The sequence below is a fragment of the Thunnus maccoyii genome, chromosome 7 (genome assembly GCF_910596095.1).
Source record: "Thunnus maccoyii chromosome 7, fThuMac1.1, whole genome shotgun sequence".
Lineage (NCBI taxonomy): Eukaryota > Metazoa > Chordata > Actinopteri > Scombriformes > Scombridae > Thunnus > Thunnus maccoyii.
In genome coordinates, this window is record NC_056539.1 from 2,790,678 (window position 1) to 2,803,605 (window position 12,928).

The window sequence follows — 12,928 nt, forward strand, 5'->3', positions numbered from 1 at the left end:
TTGCAAGCTTTTGTGCCCATATGTACCTGCACTCAACCTCAGATCTCAAAAAATAAAAAATAAAATAAATAAATAAAGCTGACTGTCCCCTTGACTGTCAGACTTTAAACTAAAGGAGACTCTGCATTTGCTGTCAGGGCTCCCAAACTCTGGAATCGTCCTCCTGTTGAGATTCATCTAACTACCTCAGTAACTTCCTTTAAATCTTTACTTTTTATAAACTTGCTTTTCTACATTAGTTGTATTAATCATTTTTTGCCATATTATTGTTATTGGGTTTTTGTTGTTGTTGTTGTTGTTTGTCTTTATCATTTGTTTGGAGTTTTGAAAAGGTGCTATACAAGCACTCATTCCATATACAAGTATATTCTATGGTCAGATCACCACTTAGTGAAACATTTGGGCCTGTTACTACATGACATTTTTTCATTTCAGAGTTTCCTACATCTCTTCCACTGAAAAAAAAGAAAAGTTACATAAAGGAGAAACCTGCTTCACAAGGGTGTGTGACTGGGAGGAGCAGTAAAGTCTTGACTTGCATGCTGACAGACAGGAGTTACTCAGCTACACAATAATAAGCACAAGAATAACGCATAGGTGCACAGAACAGAGGCATGTTACGCATGACTGAAGACTGAAGATAAAACCGCACACATTTAAAATGACAGATGACACGCTTTAATTTGATTTAATGTATCTCATATAATTCATTGTGGCATTAGAAATATTCATAGTTAATTATCAGTTTTTCGAGATCCCACCCAAACTCAAAATGTTGTTGCCTCTGGGGGAGCTCAGGTCTCTCTTTGTGGAGCTAAGCCCCCTGGATCCCCCGTAATTCGAATTTGTCAAGTCAACCTAAATTACACAAACATTTTGAACAACTGAATGCACAAGCAGCACATTTTGTACTCCAAATTACATTTCTCAAAGATGTACCAAAGGACATTGGACATTGGCAAAAATTCCAGGGGGTCATGATACAGTCAGAGATTGTTCAGCAACTATTTTGATAATTGATTAATTTTTAAAGTAATTTCACATGAAAATATAAAAACATACCCGATTTCTGCTTCTAAATAGTAAATATTTGCTTATTTTCTTTGTTTTATGTGATACTAAACTGAAAACCTTTTGGGTTATAAACTGTTGGTCAAACAGTCAAACTATTTGAAGCTGTCACCTTAGGCATGATCTCTGAACATTTTTCCCTGTTATCTGACATTTGCTGTTGTTTCTGACAAACAAGTCATCAATAGTTAAAATAAATAACTTGAAAACACTTAAGTTGAAGGCCCTGAGGCAGTTTTAGAGATTTCAGTTTAAAACAAGCTTTTTCCTGGTAAAGGCTATAAGAATCTGATAAAATCAGAGACGATCTCAACAGTATTGAGAGGCCCTGAGAGCTTCATTACGAACAACCAGACAAACAAGGAGAAAAGCTGTTGTTTTACTTTGTTGATGAGTCATTCCTGTCCAACAAGAGGGAGTGGCCGTGACTTGTCCATGATCCCACTCCACAATGTCATTTTTGTTTGATGTATTGGTACAGTACATACTAATACATACATGTAGGTACAAGGGAACAACAGATTTTGTTGTTCCCTTGAAGTGCTACAGAACTCATTGCAATAAATCTTATATAAAAATTATGCTATAAACAGGGAACGATTAGGCTGTTTGTTGCCAGCCCTGTTCTGAAGTGTTACCCTCATCCCTTTATCTTGTCCTGTAGCACGAGGTCTACCACTTTGCGCAAACATACAAGGTTTAGAGGGTTTACACATTACAGATGTGCACTTTGCAGATTTGCATTAACCCAAAAGAGAGCAGCAATCATTAGTGTGTGGATGTGTGAGAACACCTCAACAAAAAAGCAACAAACTAAATGAAGGCAGACACGGAAGCAGAAAAGCAACAAAAAAACCTTCTCTCCAGGGCTGCTGCCGGGAACTAAAGGACTTCCTGCAACAAAGTATCATATTACAAACCATACTACAGACTAGGGCTGGGCGATATGGACAAAAAATAACATCTTTGTTTGCCTGCAAAATGCAAAATTAAAACATCATATTTTTTTAGACAGTTGAGCAAGAATAATAAAAGAGCTACACCACCTGAAAGGCTGTCACCATTATACATAAAATATATATTATCCCATACAGCTCTTGACAGTCAGTACCAGATGCTTCAACTAGGTAAGACATCAGCCTGATAGCTGCAGACTGCTGCTAGTTAGCGTTAGCTGCCTGGCAGGTAAAGACAGGCTGAACAAAGTGGAAACTGTTCACTTGACTCCAAGCTCGTCGACTTTCATAACCAGAAATGATACCTTCTCAACTAACACAAACCAAGAGCACTGATCAGTGTGCAGAGTCATTTTGAGTCTGTTCCTCTCATAGACAGTCAGCTACTGGAGTCACAACAGTCCTGTAAACTGCAGCAGGTGCATGTAATGTCACCAATCACATCACAGTGAATACACACAGGAACTGTCATGACTCAAAATCTTTGGCTACATTCACATTACAGGCCTTAATGCTCAATTCTGATTTTTAGTCAGATCTGATCTTTTTGTGTTGATGGTGTGAGGAGCCGATACTGAATGATGATTACAGGCAATATTTGTAGATTGGATTAGATAGATGGATTGTTAGTGCAGCTAAAAATGCCATTCTGAAGATTTGTCTGACACCTACAAGGCCCAAAATTTCTTTTAATGACTGTCAGGTTGCCAAGATCTATTACAACAACCTGAAGGTTGCAGGTAGGGCTGGGCAATAAAATGATCTCAATACAGGATTGTAATTAAAGTTATGTCGATTACGATGATAAACTTTGGACATTTTTTACTTGATATGGATAGCTCTAACAGCCAGTCAGTCTGCAGTTTTTGGCTTGCACATCAAAGTACACACCCATTTCCTACTGCAAAGCATTGTTTGAGTTACTGGTGAAGAAAGTGGATGTCCCCTGGAAAATGAGTGGAACCGACAGGCACGAAAGCACCCTCTGATTAACCTCTATATTGGAGTCTATCCCCAGGTAAACAGGGAACCCAGGCTGGCGAAGAGGGACAAACTCTGCTGTAGACAGAGTAGCAACATAGGCTGCCCACTAACACTAGTGTCATTTCATAAAGAAAACAAGTGAATCTAATTATATGTGAATTAAGCACAGAAAATAATGTAGTCAGTAAGATAAATGAAGAGGTTTATATATATATATATATATATATATATATATATATATATATATATATGGATGGTTTTTTACTCAAATATCTACCTCTTCCTTCCTCCTACCTTGATGTGATAGTACTCACAGCTTTCAGTTTTATTTACATTATTTTAATAAGTTTATTTTATTTTATTTTTATGTTAATAAACTATTTTATGTTAATATACTATTCATTAGTTATTCTAGTTTAACTAATGAAACCTCTGGTTTCTTCAGGCTTCAGTCATTATCAGGATACTCTTCTAACTGGCAGCATTATTAGATTATATATATCGTGATAAATATTGATATTGATCAATATAGTAAAAAATGGTCATGATCATATTTTTTGCCATATCACCCAACCCTAGTTGTAGGTATTGTTCAGTGGAGAAAAACTCTTCGGTATGGCCAGGAGAACATGGAACTACAGATATCATTGGACATGGAACATGCTATTTGTGAAACAGTTGTGAAAGTGCTGCAGGTATGGGATCTCATCACAGAACAGAAGACACAGACATGATGCTGCTGTTACAAACTATGAAAAACACATCCTCCTGAGTAAAAATGCTGATGTCTGTGTGCTGTTTGCAAAGCAATAGGAGCTGAGTTGTATTGGAAGATGACACAGACACAGCATTGTTCATGAGGTCTGAAGTCAGAGTTACTCATAGTCTTTTCTGTCATACTTTCTATTGTCAGACTGTTGGGAACATCTGTGACTGACTCTACAGGTGTATGAGGCCTTGAAGGCTTACAGGAATGTGAACATGGCAACGTGAAACGTTCAAATCTGCCAAATACAAAATAACGATAGATGTAGAAGTTAATTTAACACATAAATATGACTCAGTGTAGCCTCTCTTGTCCCCAAATCTTTTAGTCATTCCAACATGCAAGAAAAAAACTTTTGGTGAGGCAGCTTGTTTTTATGCTCCGAGTCATTGAAACATCTGATTGCAAACATAACTTAATACCTCTCTAGCCTGCCTTTTAATTTGAATATTTTATGACCATTTTTTATTTTATTTAATCATTTATTTCATTTTTTTTCAACTATTTAATTGTTTACTTTATTTTTTTTATTTTTTTTTTTGCAGATGTTTGATTTACTACATAGAACCGCCGCATGACGACACATCAATTACATTTTTTTTTTTTTTTTTTTTAATTTTTATTGGTGATACTGTTGACAAGACATAGTGGAAAGAAAAAGAAAAAAAAAAGACAAATCAAGCAAATAGACAAACAAACAAAAATAATGACAAACAACAGCAATGACAACATCACATAACAATGAAAAAGATAGTAAATGTAGAAAGCAACTAAGCAATATGGATTGATTGTGGGAAAGGGGAAGGGGGGGTGAGTGAATGAATCACATGAATAATCATTTATTTCATTGTATTCATGTTTAAAATGTTTTCATGTTTTCCATTTTACCTATTTTAACTGTCACTGTCAGTCTTTCATCGGTTTTATCTAATTCTTATTTTATTTTAGATCTATGTTACTGTTTTTTATTATTTATTTGTACTGTCTACATGTGTTCTGTCTTATTATCAGCTTGTCAGTCATCTGTGAAGCACTTTGAATCATACCAACCTGTACAAAAGGTGCTATTCGAATGAATTTTGATTGACTGATGATTACCTGTCAGTCTATATAACCTCATGTTTACTTTTTATGGTTGTAGTAAATCAGTGTCATCGAATGAACTGAACTACAGGTGTGAGAGCGACCTCAGAGTTCAAGTTATCTTTTCTATACAACACAAGTAAGGATCTGGTCTGGAGAAACAGTGTCATAAAGCTAAATTTGAGTCCAATAGGATGTAGGAGGTTGTTTTTTTTTTTTTTTTTTGTTCAGTCCATCAAGTGCAGAGGTGTCATGAAAGAGCTGGGTCTTTAGTCTTTTACTAAAGATTGAGAGGGACTTTGTGGATCAAACAGAGTTTGGTAACTTGTTCCACCACCTGGGAACTACAGAGGAGAAGAGTCTAGCTAGTGACTCAGGGCTCTGTTGTGGTGGTTGTACCAGGCGCCTTTTATTGGCAGAATGTAGTGAGTCAGAGGGAGAGTAGACCTGAATGAGGGAGTTCAGGTAGGCGGGAGCTGTTTTAGTTGCTGTTCTTGTAAGTGAGTGTCAGGGTTTTGAATTTGATGTGGGCAGCAACTTGGAGCTTTTTCATGTGAACAACCGAATGCCAAACCATTGTTGTATCCGAAACGCCATACGAACATGCTATTTAGTACGTTAAAACAGTATGTGAGATTTTTTAGTATGCCTGAAACCTTAGTATGAAACCAATAGCACATGAAGTGCATACTGTTTCCGGGGAAATATTACAGTATGCAAGCACTGGGCACCACACCAGCATAAATATCCCACAATGTAATGCAGTAGTGACGACAACGACAATAACATAACAGACAATGGCGGACAGTGACCAGGGCAGCTCTGGCGTAATGTCAATAACGCTTCAATTCAAGTAAGGTTTCACTATGCTAGTTGTAATATATTTTCAAATTAGTTCAGGCTTTATGGCTGGCACAGGTTACCATGGTTATGGCAATCTGGTTATGGTTATCATGGTTATGGTTATCTTCAACTGGCAAGGAGGCTGTCAGGAAGTGATGTGATAATTACAGTTCAGTGTGTCTGAAAAGATACATACTACTGGGGCCTGTTTCAGAAAGCAGGCGCAGTAAAAACTCTGAGTCTAACCCTGAACTCTGAGTTGATGAACCCCCAGATGGGAAACTCAGAGTTTTCGGTTTCAGAACAGCAGATCAGAGTCAGTTCAATCAACTCTGAGTATGTTCACTCTGAGTTAAGCACATGTGTAATGAATAAAAAAAGCCATCATCAATGGGGCTCCAATACTACGAGTCACTGTGGCAACAGGTAAATAAAAGGCAGAGCCTCCACTTTAATCCAGTGGATGTAGAGATATGAATGCATGTGTGTGCGGACGTTGCACATTTATCTTTAAAAAAAGAGTCTATGTCAAGCGGGAAAAGTGTCAATAAGTTAACACAATAAAGTTTTATTCAGTGTTGTCCATTAATTCATCATTTACCAGACTTACATTTCCTCAATGATGATAAAGTGGAATCTGATTGTGTATCAGGCTGCAGCTACATTACCTTTTAAATATATTTGTTCAGCTTTAATCTGACAGACAAAACACAGGAAGCAGCAACTGAAGATGAAAAATATAGTTAAAGATTTAAAACATATATAAATCAAAGACATAGAGACATGATTGTAAGCTCTAAGTCTGATCCAGTTATAATGTGTTTGGTAATTTGCACTTGAAAAGGCATCGAGGTTAAAATACAGAATATTTTAAATTTTTAGACATCTATTTGTATCTCAGCTCAACAACATTTCAGCTTTATTTCAGCTACTTCAACAAATGTAGTAAATTTAAATTTAAACATTGTCACTGACATGCTGTTATTATGATTAAGATTATGCTCCCCATTTAAAAATTTCACTTTCAAACTACATTCTGAAGCTGCCCCACAATCCTGCTTACTAAGCATATTAACATATAATCTCCAATATTATAGGAATGATGTTCCATCAGTGTGACCAATCACATCATGAGTGATAGAGATAATTATTCATTGATCCCATGTGTCTAAAGCTTCATACCGATATTTTAAATTTAAAATGAGATTACACATTGTATGCAATAAAGATTTCAGTGCAGGAGCTGCTCTAACAAACAGACAGCTGTCTTGTGTGCACAGAGTCAGTGTTATAACAGAAGGACATGCAGAGGTTTTATTCTGAGCTGAGGCTGAATTCACGCTGTGTAATATTTGAATGTGTGAGAAAATAGAAATGACTGTTGCACATAAAAGCGGTAACTTTAGAAAGTCCTTGAGTAACTAAACTAATATCCAACCAGGATTTGGATTCTGACAGATTGTAAACCTCCGCTAATGAATGCACTTTGATACAGACTGAATGAGTGAGGAAATGAAACAGCATGTCTGGCTCTGTAAGGGGAGGAGACAGAGAGAAACTTAGGTTTTGTTGAAGAAAACCTTCCAGCGAGTAGGTTGGCGAGTCAGTTACTGTGGTAACTGACCCCACGTTTAAGTTAGCTCTCTTTCTGAAACTGAAAACCCAGAGTTTCCCTCATCTCAGGGTGAACAAACATGAGCGTTTTCACTAAACCCGCTCTCTGAAACAGGCCCCTGTTTATTCATACAAAAGTATGTTGAACAATTGTACACATGTAGAGTATGTAGTGCATAGTATGCAATTTCAGATGCAGAGCATGACTGCCTTCTAGGTGAGACTCTGAAGGTGTGCCCCATCGTATATCCCCCCTCTCTATGACGGCTGGCTTTTCACCCTGCCTTTGAGTGTGGCCATTCAGAAAAACTATGAACACTTTCGCCTTCCAAGTCATATGCACTAGGTCTTTGTATAACCACACCCTTATTCACCGCATAGTGACAGTAAATCACAGGTGTGAGGCACTCCTCTGACACTTGTTATTGATGGCACAAAATGATTCATAAGTGTAATATCAAAAATCCATTGTAGGTGCATTGCTCTCAACAGACTAAGGTTAATGAGTCAGGGTGCTGCACCAAAGGCCCCATTTACACCTGTTACAAACATGTGAGCTGTATCTGGATATATTATCTGGATAATGACATCAATGCAATAACACCTGGTATTATGTTATGTTCTTAGCTGTGCAATATGCAAATTAGCTAAGCAGGGCTGGCGGACTTGTCAACAACCATATGACATTTTTTTTTGCGAGGGAAGACTTCAAGCTGCTGCTACGACTGGTAGATTTGTAGATTTGATTTATTGATTGGGACAGTGTGTAGTTTTAAATATTTAAGATGCACTACACTGGAGTTAGCTCGAAGCTAATTTGCATCCATAGTCCCCCACAATCAAAGCATACAACAGCACAACAACAAACGGTACAAAGCAAAAAAATCACACAGAACACACCATAGAAAATAAAAAATACAAAGCCACACCCTACAGCACATCACATACACCCACAATGCCAATTAGAAATTAATAATGTAAACTTGTCAAATTAAAAGCAAGACTACCTGCACTAATGAGAAGACCATAGATGGAGCTTAGACTCAGTGGTCACACAGCTGATTGGTCTTTAGTAGATTTTTTAATTTGGCCTTGAATGTATTAATTGAACTACAGTTCTTCATATCATCAGGTAGGGCATTCCACTGAGTTGTGGCTTTCACAGATAAAGCTGACTACCCAAATGCAGTGCGACGAAATGGTATGGTACAATCTTGTATAGAGGATTTTCTGGAGGATCTAATACAACTTATTGAGCGAGTGTGCACAAACTCACATAGTGGAGGAGGGGCCAAACCATTTAAAATTTATAAACTAGGCACAAATTTGAGAATAACTAAATTCTCCCAACATGTGATGCAATAAGACATATGGGAAAGAATCATAGTATGCATAAATATCTTGGCTGCGTCCAAAGAGAAACAGTTTCTAATATGTCTAAAATTTGCTAAGTTGTACTTTATGGTTTTAACCGCTTTTTTAACATGTTTCTTAAAGTTCAAATTTGGATCCAGTGTCATACCAAGATATTTAAAATCAGTAAATATGTCAATTTTTTCACCTTTGATGAATATATCAGCATTAGGGGGTTGTACCATAGTTTTAGAGAAAAACATACCTTTTGTCTTGTTTACATTTAGACTCAGACATGATTTATCAAGCCAATGTGTGATCCTTTCCAATGCAATTGTTAGCTTAGCAGCAGCTAACTCAGCTGTTTTTGCATGTGTGTACACAACAGTGTCATCTGCATACATTTGTAGTTCTACATCATGACACTGTTGAGGGTGCTCATAAATATATAGGCTAAATAATAGGGGACCTAACACTGACCCTTGTGGAACATCCATTGTGCACTTCATGTTACTGGACAGTGTGTCACCAACTTTAACACATTGTCTCCTATTAGATAAATACAGTCCCCTCCAAAAGTATTGGAACAGCAAGGCAAATTCCCTTTTTTTTGGTTGTTCACTGAAGACATTTGGGTTTAAGATCAAAAGATGAGTATGAGACAAGAGTTCAGAATGTCAGCTTTTATTTCCTGGTATTTACATTTAGATGTGTTAAACAACTTAGGATATATCACCGTTTGTATTACACCACAGCATTTTTAGGTGAGCAAAAGTAAAGGAACAAATAATCTTGAAGTAAATAACATTTAATATTTGGTGGCATAACCCTTGCTTGCAATAACTGCCTTGAGCCTGCGACCCATCGACATCACCAAACTGTTGCATTCTTCATTTGTGATGCTATTCCAGGCTTTTACCGCAGCTTCTTTCAGTTCTTGTTTGTTTCGGGGGGTTTCTCCCTTCAGTCTCCTCCTCAGGAGGTGAAATGCATGCTCTATTGGGTTAAGGTCAGGTGATTGACTTGGCCAGTCTAAAACCTTCCACTTTTTTCCCCTGATGAAGTCCTTTGTTTTGTTGGCAGTGTGCTTTGGGTCATTGTCCTGCTGCATGATAAAATTCCTCCCGATTAGTTTGGATGCATTCCTCTGTTAATTGGCAGACAAAATGTTTCTTTACACTTCGGAATTCATTCTGCTGCTACCATCATCAGTTACATCATCAATAAATATTAATGAGTCTGTTCCAGAAGCGGCCATGCACGCCCAAGCCATGACATTACCTCCACCATGCTTCACAGATGAGCTTGTATGCTTCGGATCATAAGCAGCTCCTTTCTTTCTCCACACTTTGGCCTTTCCATCACTTTGGTGAGATTAATCTTGGTCTCATCAGTCCATAAGATTGTGTTCCAGAACTTTTGCGGCTCATCTCTGTACTTCTTTGCAAATTTCAATCTGGCCTTCCGATTCTTACTGCTGATGAGTGGTTTGCATCTTGTGGTATGGCCTCTATATTTCTTCTTCCTCGAACAGTGGATTGTGATACCTTCACCCCTGCACTGCGGAGGTCGTTGGTGATGTGACTTACTGATGTTTTGGGGTTTTTCTTTGCAGCTCTCACAATATTTCTGTCACCAACTACTGTTGTTTTCCTTGGCCGACCTGTTCGACGTTTGTTGCTCAGTACACCAGTAGTTTCTTTCTTTTTCAGGACATTCCAAATTGTTGTGCATGCTATGCCCAATGTTTGTCCAATGGCTCTGATTGATTTTCCTTCTTTTCTCAGCTTCAAAATGGCTTGCTTTTCACCCATAGACAGCTCTCTGGTCTTCATGTTGGTTTATCCTCTTTAACAAGAAATGCAGTCTTTATAGGTTTAAACCCAGGCCAAAAAGTAGACAAGTCATGCAGAGCTATTTAATGTTTGAACAATCAACCTTAAAGGAAACACCTGGTCAACAAGAAACACCTGTCAGTCACATGTTCCAATAGTTTTGCTCACTTGAAAAATGGGTGGGTTCAAACAAAGGGTGGTATGTCCTGAGTTGTTTAACACATTTAGATGTAAATACCAGGAAATAAAAGCTGACATTCTGAACTCTTGTCTCATACTCATCTTTTGATCTTAAAACCAAATGTCTTCAGTGAACAACAAAAACAAGGGAATTTGCCTTGCTGTTCCAATGCTTCTGGAGGGGACTGTATGAAGACATCCATGCCAGTGATCTAGATGAGAAGTTAATTTGAGAGAGTTTCGATATTAAAACATCATGATTGACTGTATCAAATACTTTACGCACCAACTACTCCTGTTTGTCAAGTCTTGATTTAATTTGCTCTATTAAGTGCAAGGTAGCAGTTTCGGTGGAATAATTTACTCTACAGCCAAATTGCACACAATGTAGACCAAAATTGCTTGTATTAAGAAATGTTGTCAGTTGTTTAATGACAACTTTCTCAGCAACCTTTGAGAGTACTGGCAGTATACTTATTGGTCTGTACTTACTGGCTTCAAGGCGGTCTCCAGATTTAAAAATAGGCGTGACAATGACACATTTCCAGTCATCAGGAAAGGAGCTGTCTTTAAAAGACAAGTTAATGAAATGAGCAATAGGGGGAAATAAAATATCTTTGTGTGATTTGACAAATATGGTGTCAAATTGGAAAGCATCTCTACTTTTGGAGCTTTTTAAGGAGCTGATGATTTTGTTTACTTGTAACACATTAGTTTCTACCCGCTCGAAAGCCTGGCATGTAGCATCAATAGGAACAATATCCAGTTTCCTTTTTGTAATTTTTTTTCCTAACTCATATACAGACTCAAGAAAAAAATTATTAAAGACAGAAGCAACAGTAAGATGATCTTCAATTAACTTTCCCTGTACTTTGAGTTTAAAATCTCCTAAAAATTTTGGGTCCTTGTGAGATTATCAATGTTTTTCCAGATCAATTTACTGTTGCCTTTTGCCTGATTCAAAATACTGAGATAAAAACGAGATTTAGTTTCTTTTAGCTCTTGGATAACTTTGTTCCTTAAACCTTTATAAATCAGCATGTCAGTGTCTCTTCTAGTTTTAATTGCCTTCCTTAATGCAGCATCTCTAGATTTCATTAGTTTCCACAAATGTTCATTAAACCACAGTAAATTGTTTTTATTTTTAGATTTGTTTAGTAGTTTTGCAGGACTTGCTTTATCTGGCAGGAAGAGGCAGAGCTAGTTGACCTTTCAACTTACTGGGACGATTTCCTTCTTATGAATGTGGTCACGCCGTACTGATTGCATTTACAGCTGCTTAGATCTCATCACAATGTGAGCCTGACCACCTCCAAATGTGGTCTGACTGATCCAGTCACATTCTGATCACAATGCATTCTGAGTGCATTTACACCTGCCTTAAAATGCGTTTTCCCCTATCCAGATAACATATGCAGATACAGACTGCATGTTAACACAAGGTGTAAATGGGGTATCATTGTCTCAGTAGGTTAACATAAAAACATGGAAAATGGTCCTTTAAATCAGTTAACAATCTTGTATTTTTTGCTCTTCTATTTCGTCTATTTCTTCTTTTGCCAATTAATAGAGATAATGAGAAATACATCACAAGTACAGTGGTATTGCAGTAAAAGAGTATATGTCATTTTCAGTTTGCGATTTATCCTTAAATATTTTTTAATGAAATTTCATAAAATAACAATAAGTCTGGTCCACAGACAAATAGTGCAACAGACGCCTGCTAGGCCAGTCCTGGCTGGCTGTTGGGTTAGCTACTAAGATTCGTGCAGACATTTTGTCTCATCAAACACAGGAGAAACTTATTCATGACTATTAAATTAGGTGTTCCAGCTCCTTTGATACAGCGCACCATGACTCACCTACATAATTTAGTGGAACACCTAAATGTGATGGTAATATTGTCATAATGTGAAGTTACACTTTTTTAAATAAGTCAATATATGTTATAAAGGAGCAGCCCAGCAAAGCTGATATCTTCCCATCTGACTCTGGGTAAGACAAGAAACAAATGACAAGACAGATATTTTCCAGTCTACTTCAAGGTTAAAATATGCGGGTGCAGCTGTAGGCCATCTCTCTGTCTCTCTCTCACACACTGCTATGTCTCTGCCTAAGGGGCGTGTGTGGAGCAGGGGGCGGGGGGCGGGGGGGCGGAGGGGGAATCACACCTCTTTCTAAAGTCTCCTCCTGAGCTCCATCAGCTTAGAATCAGTCAGGAACTCTTGTTGGCTTCATTGGGA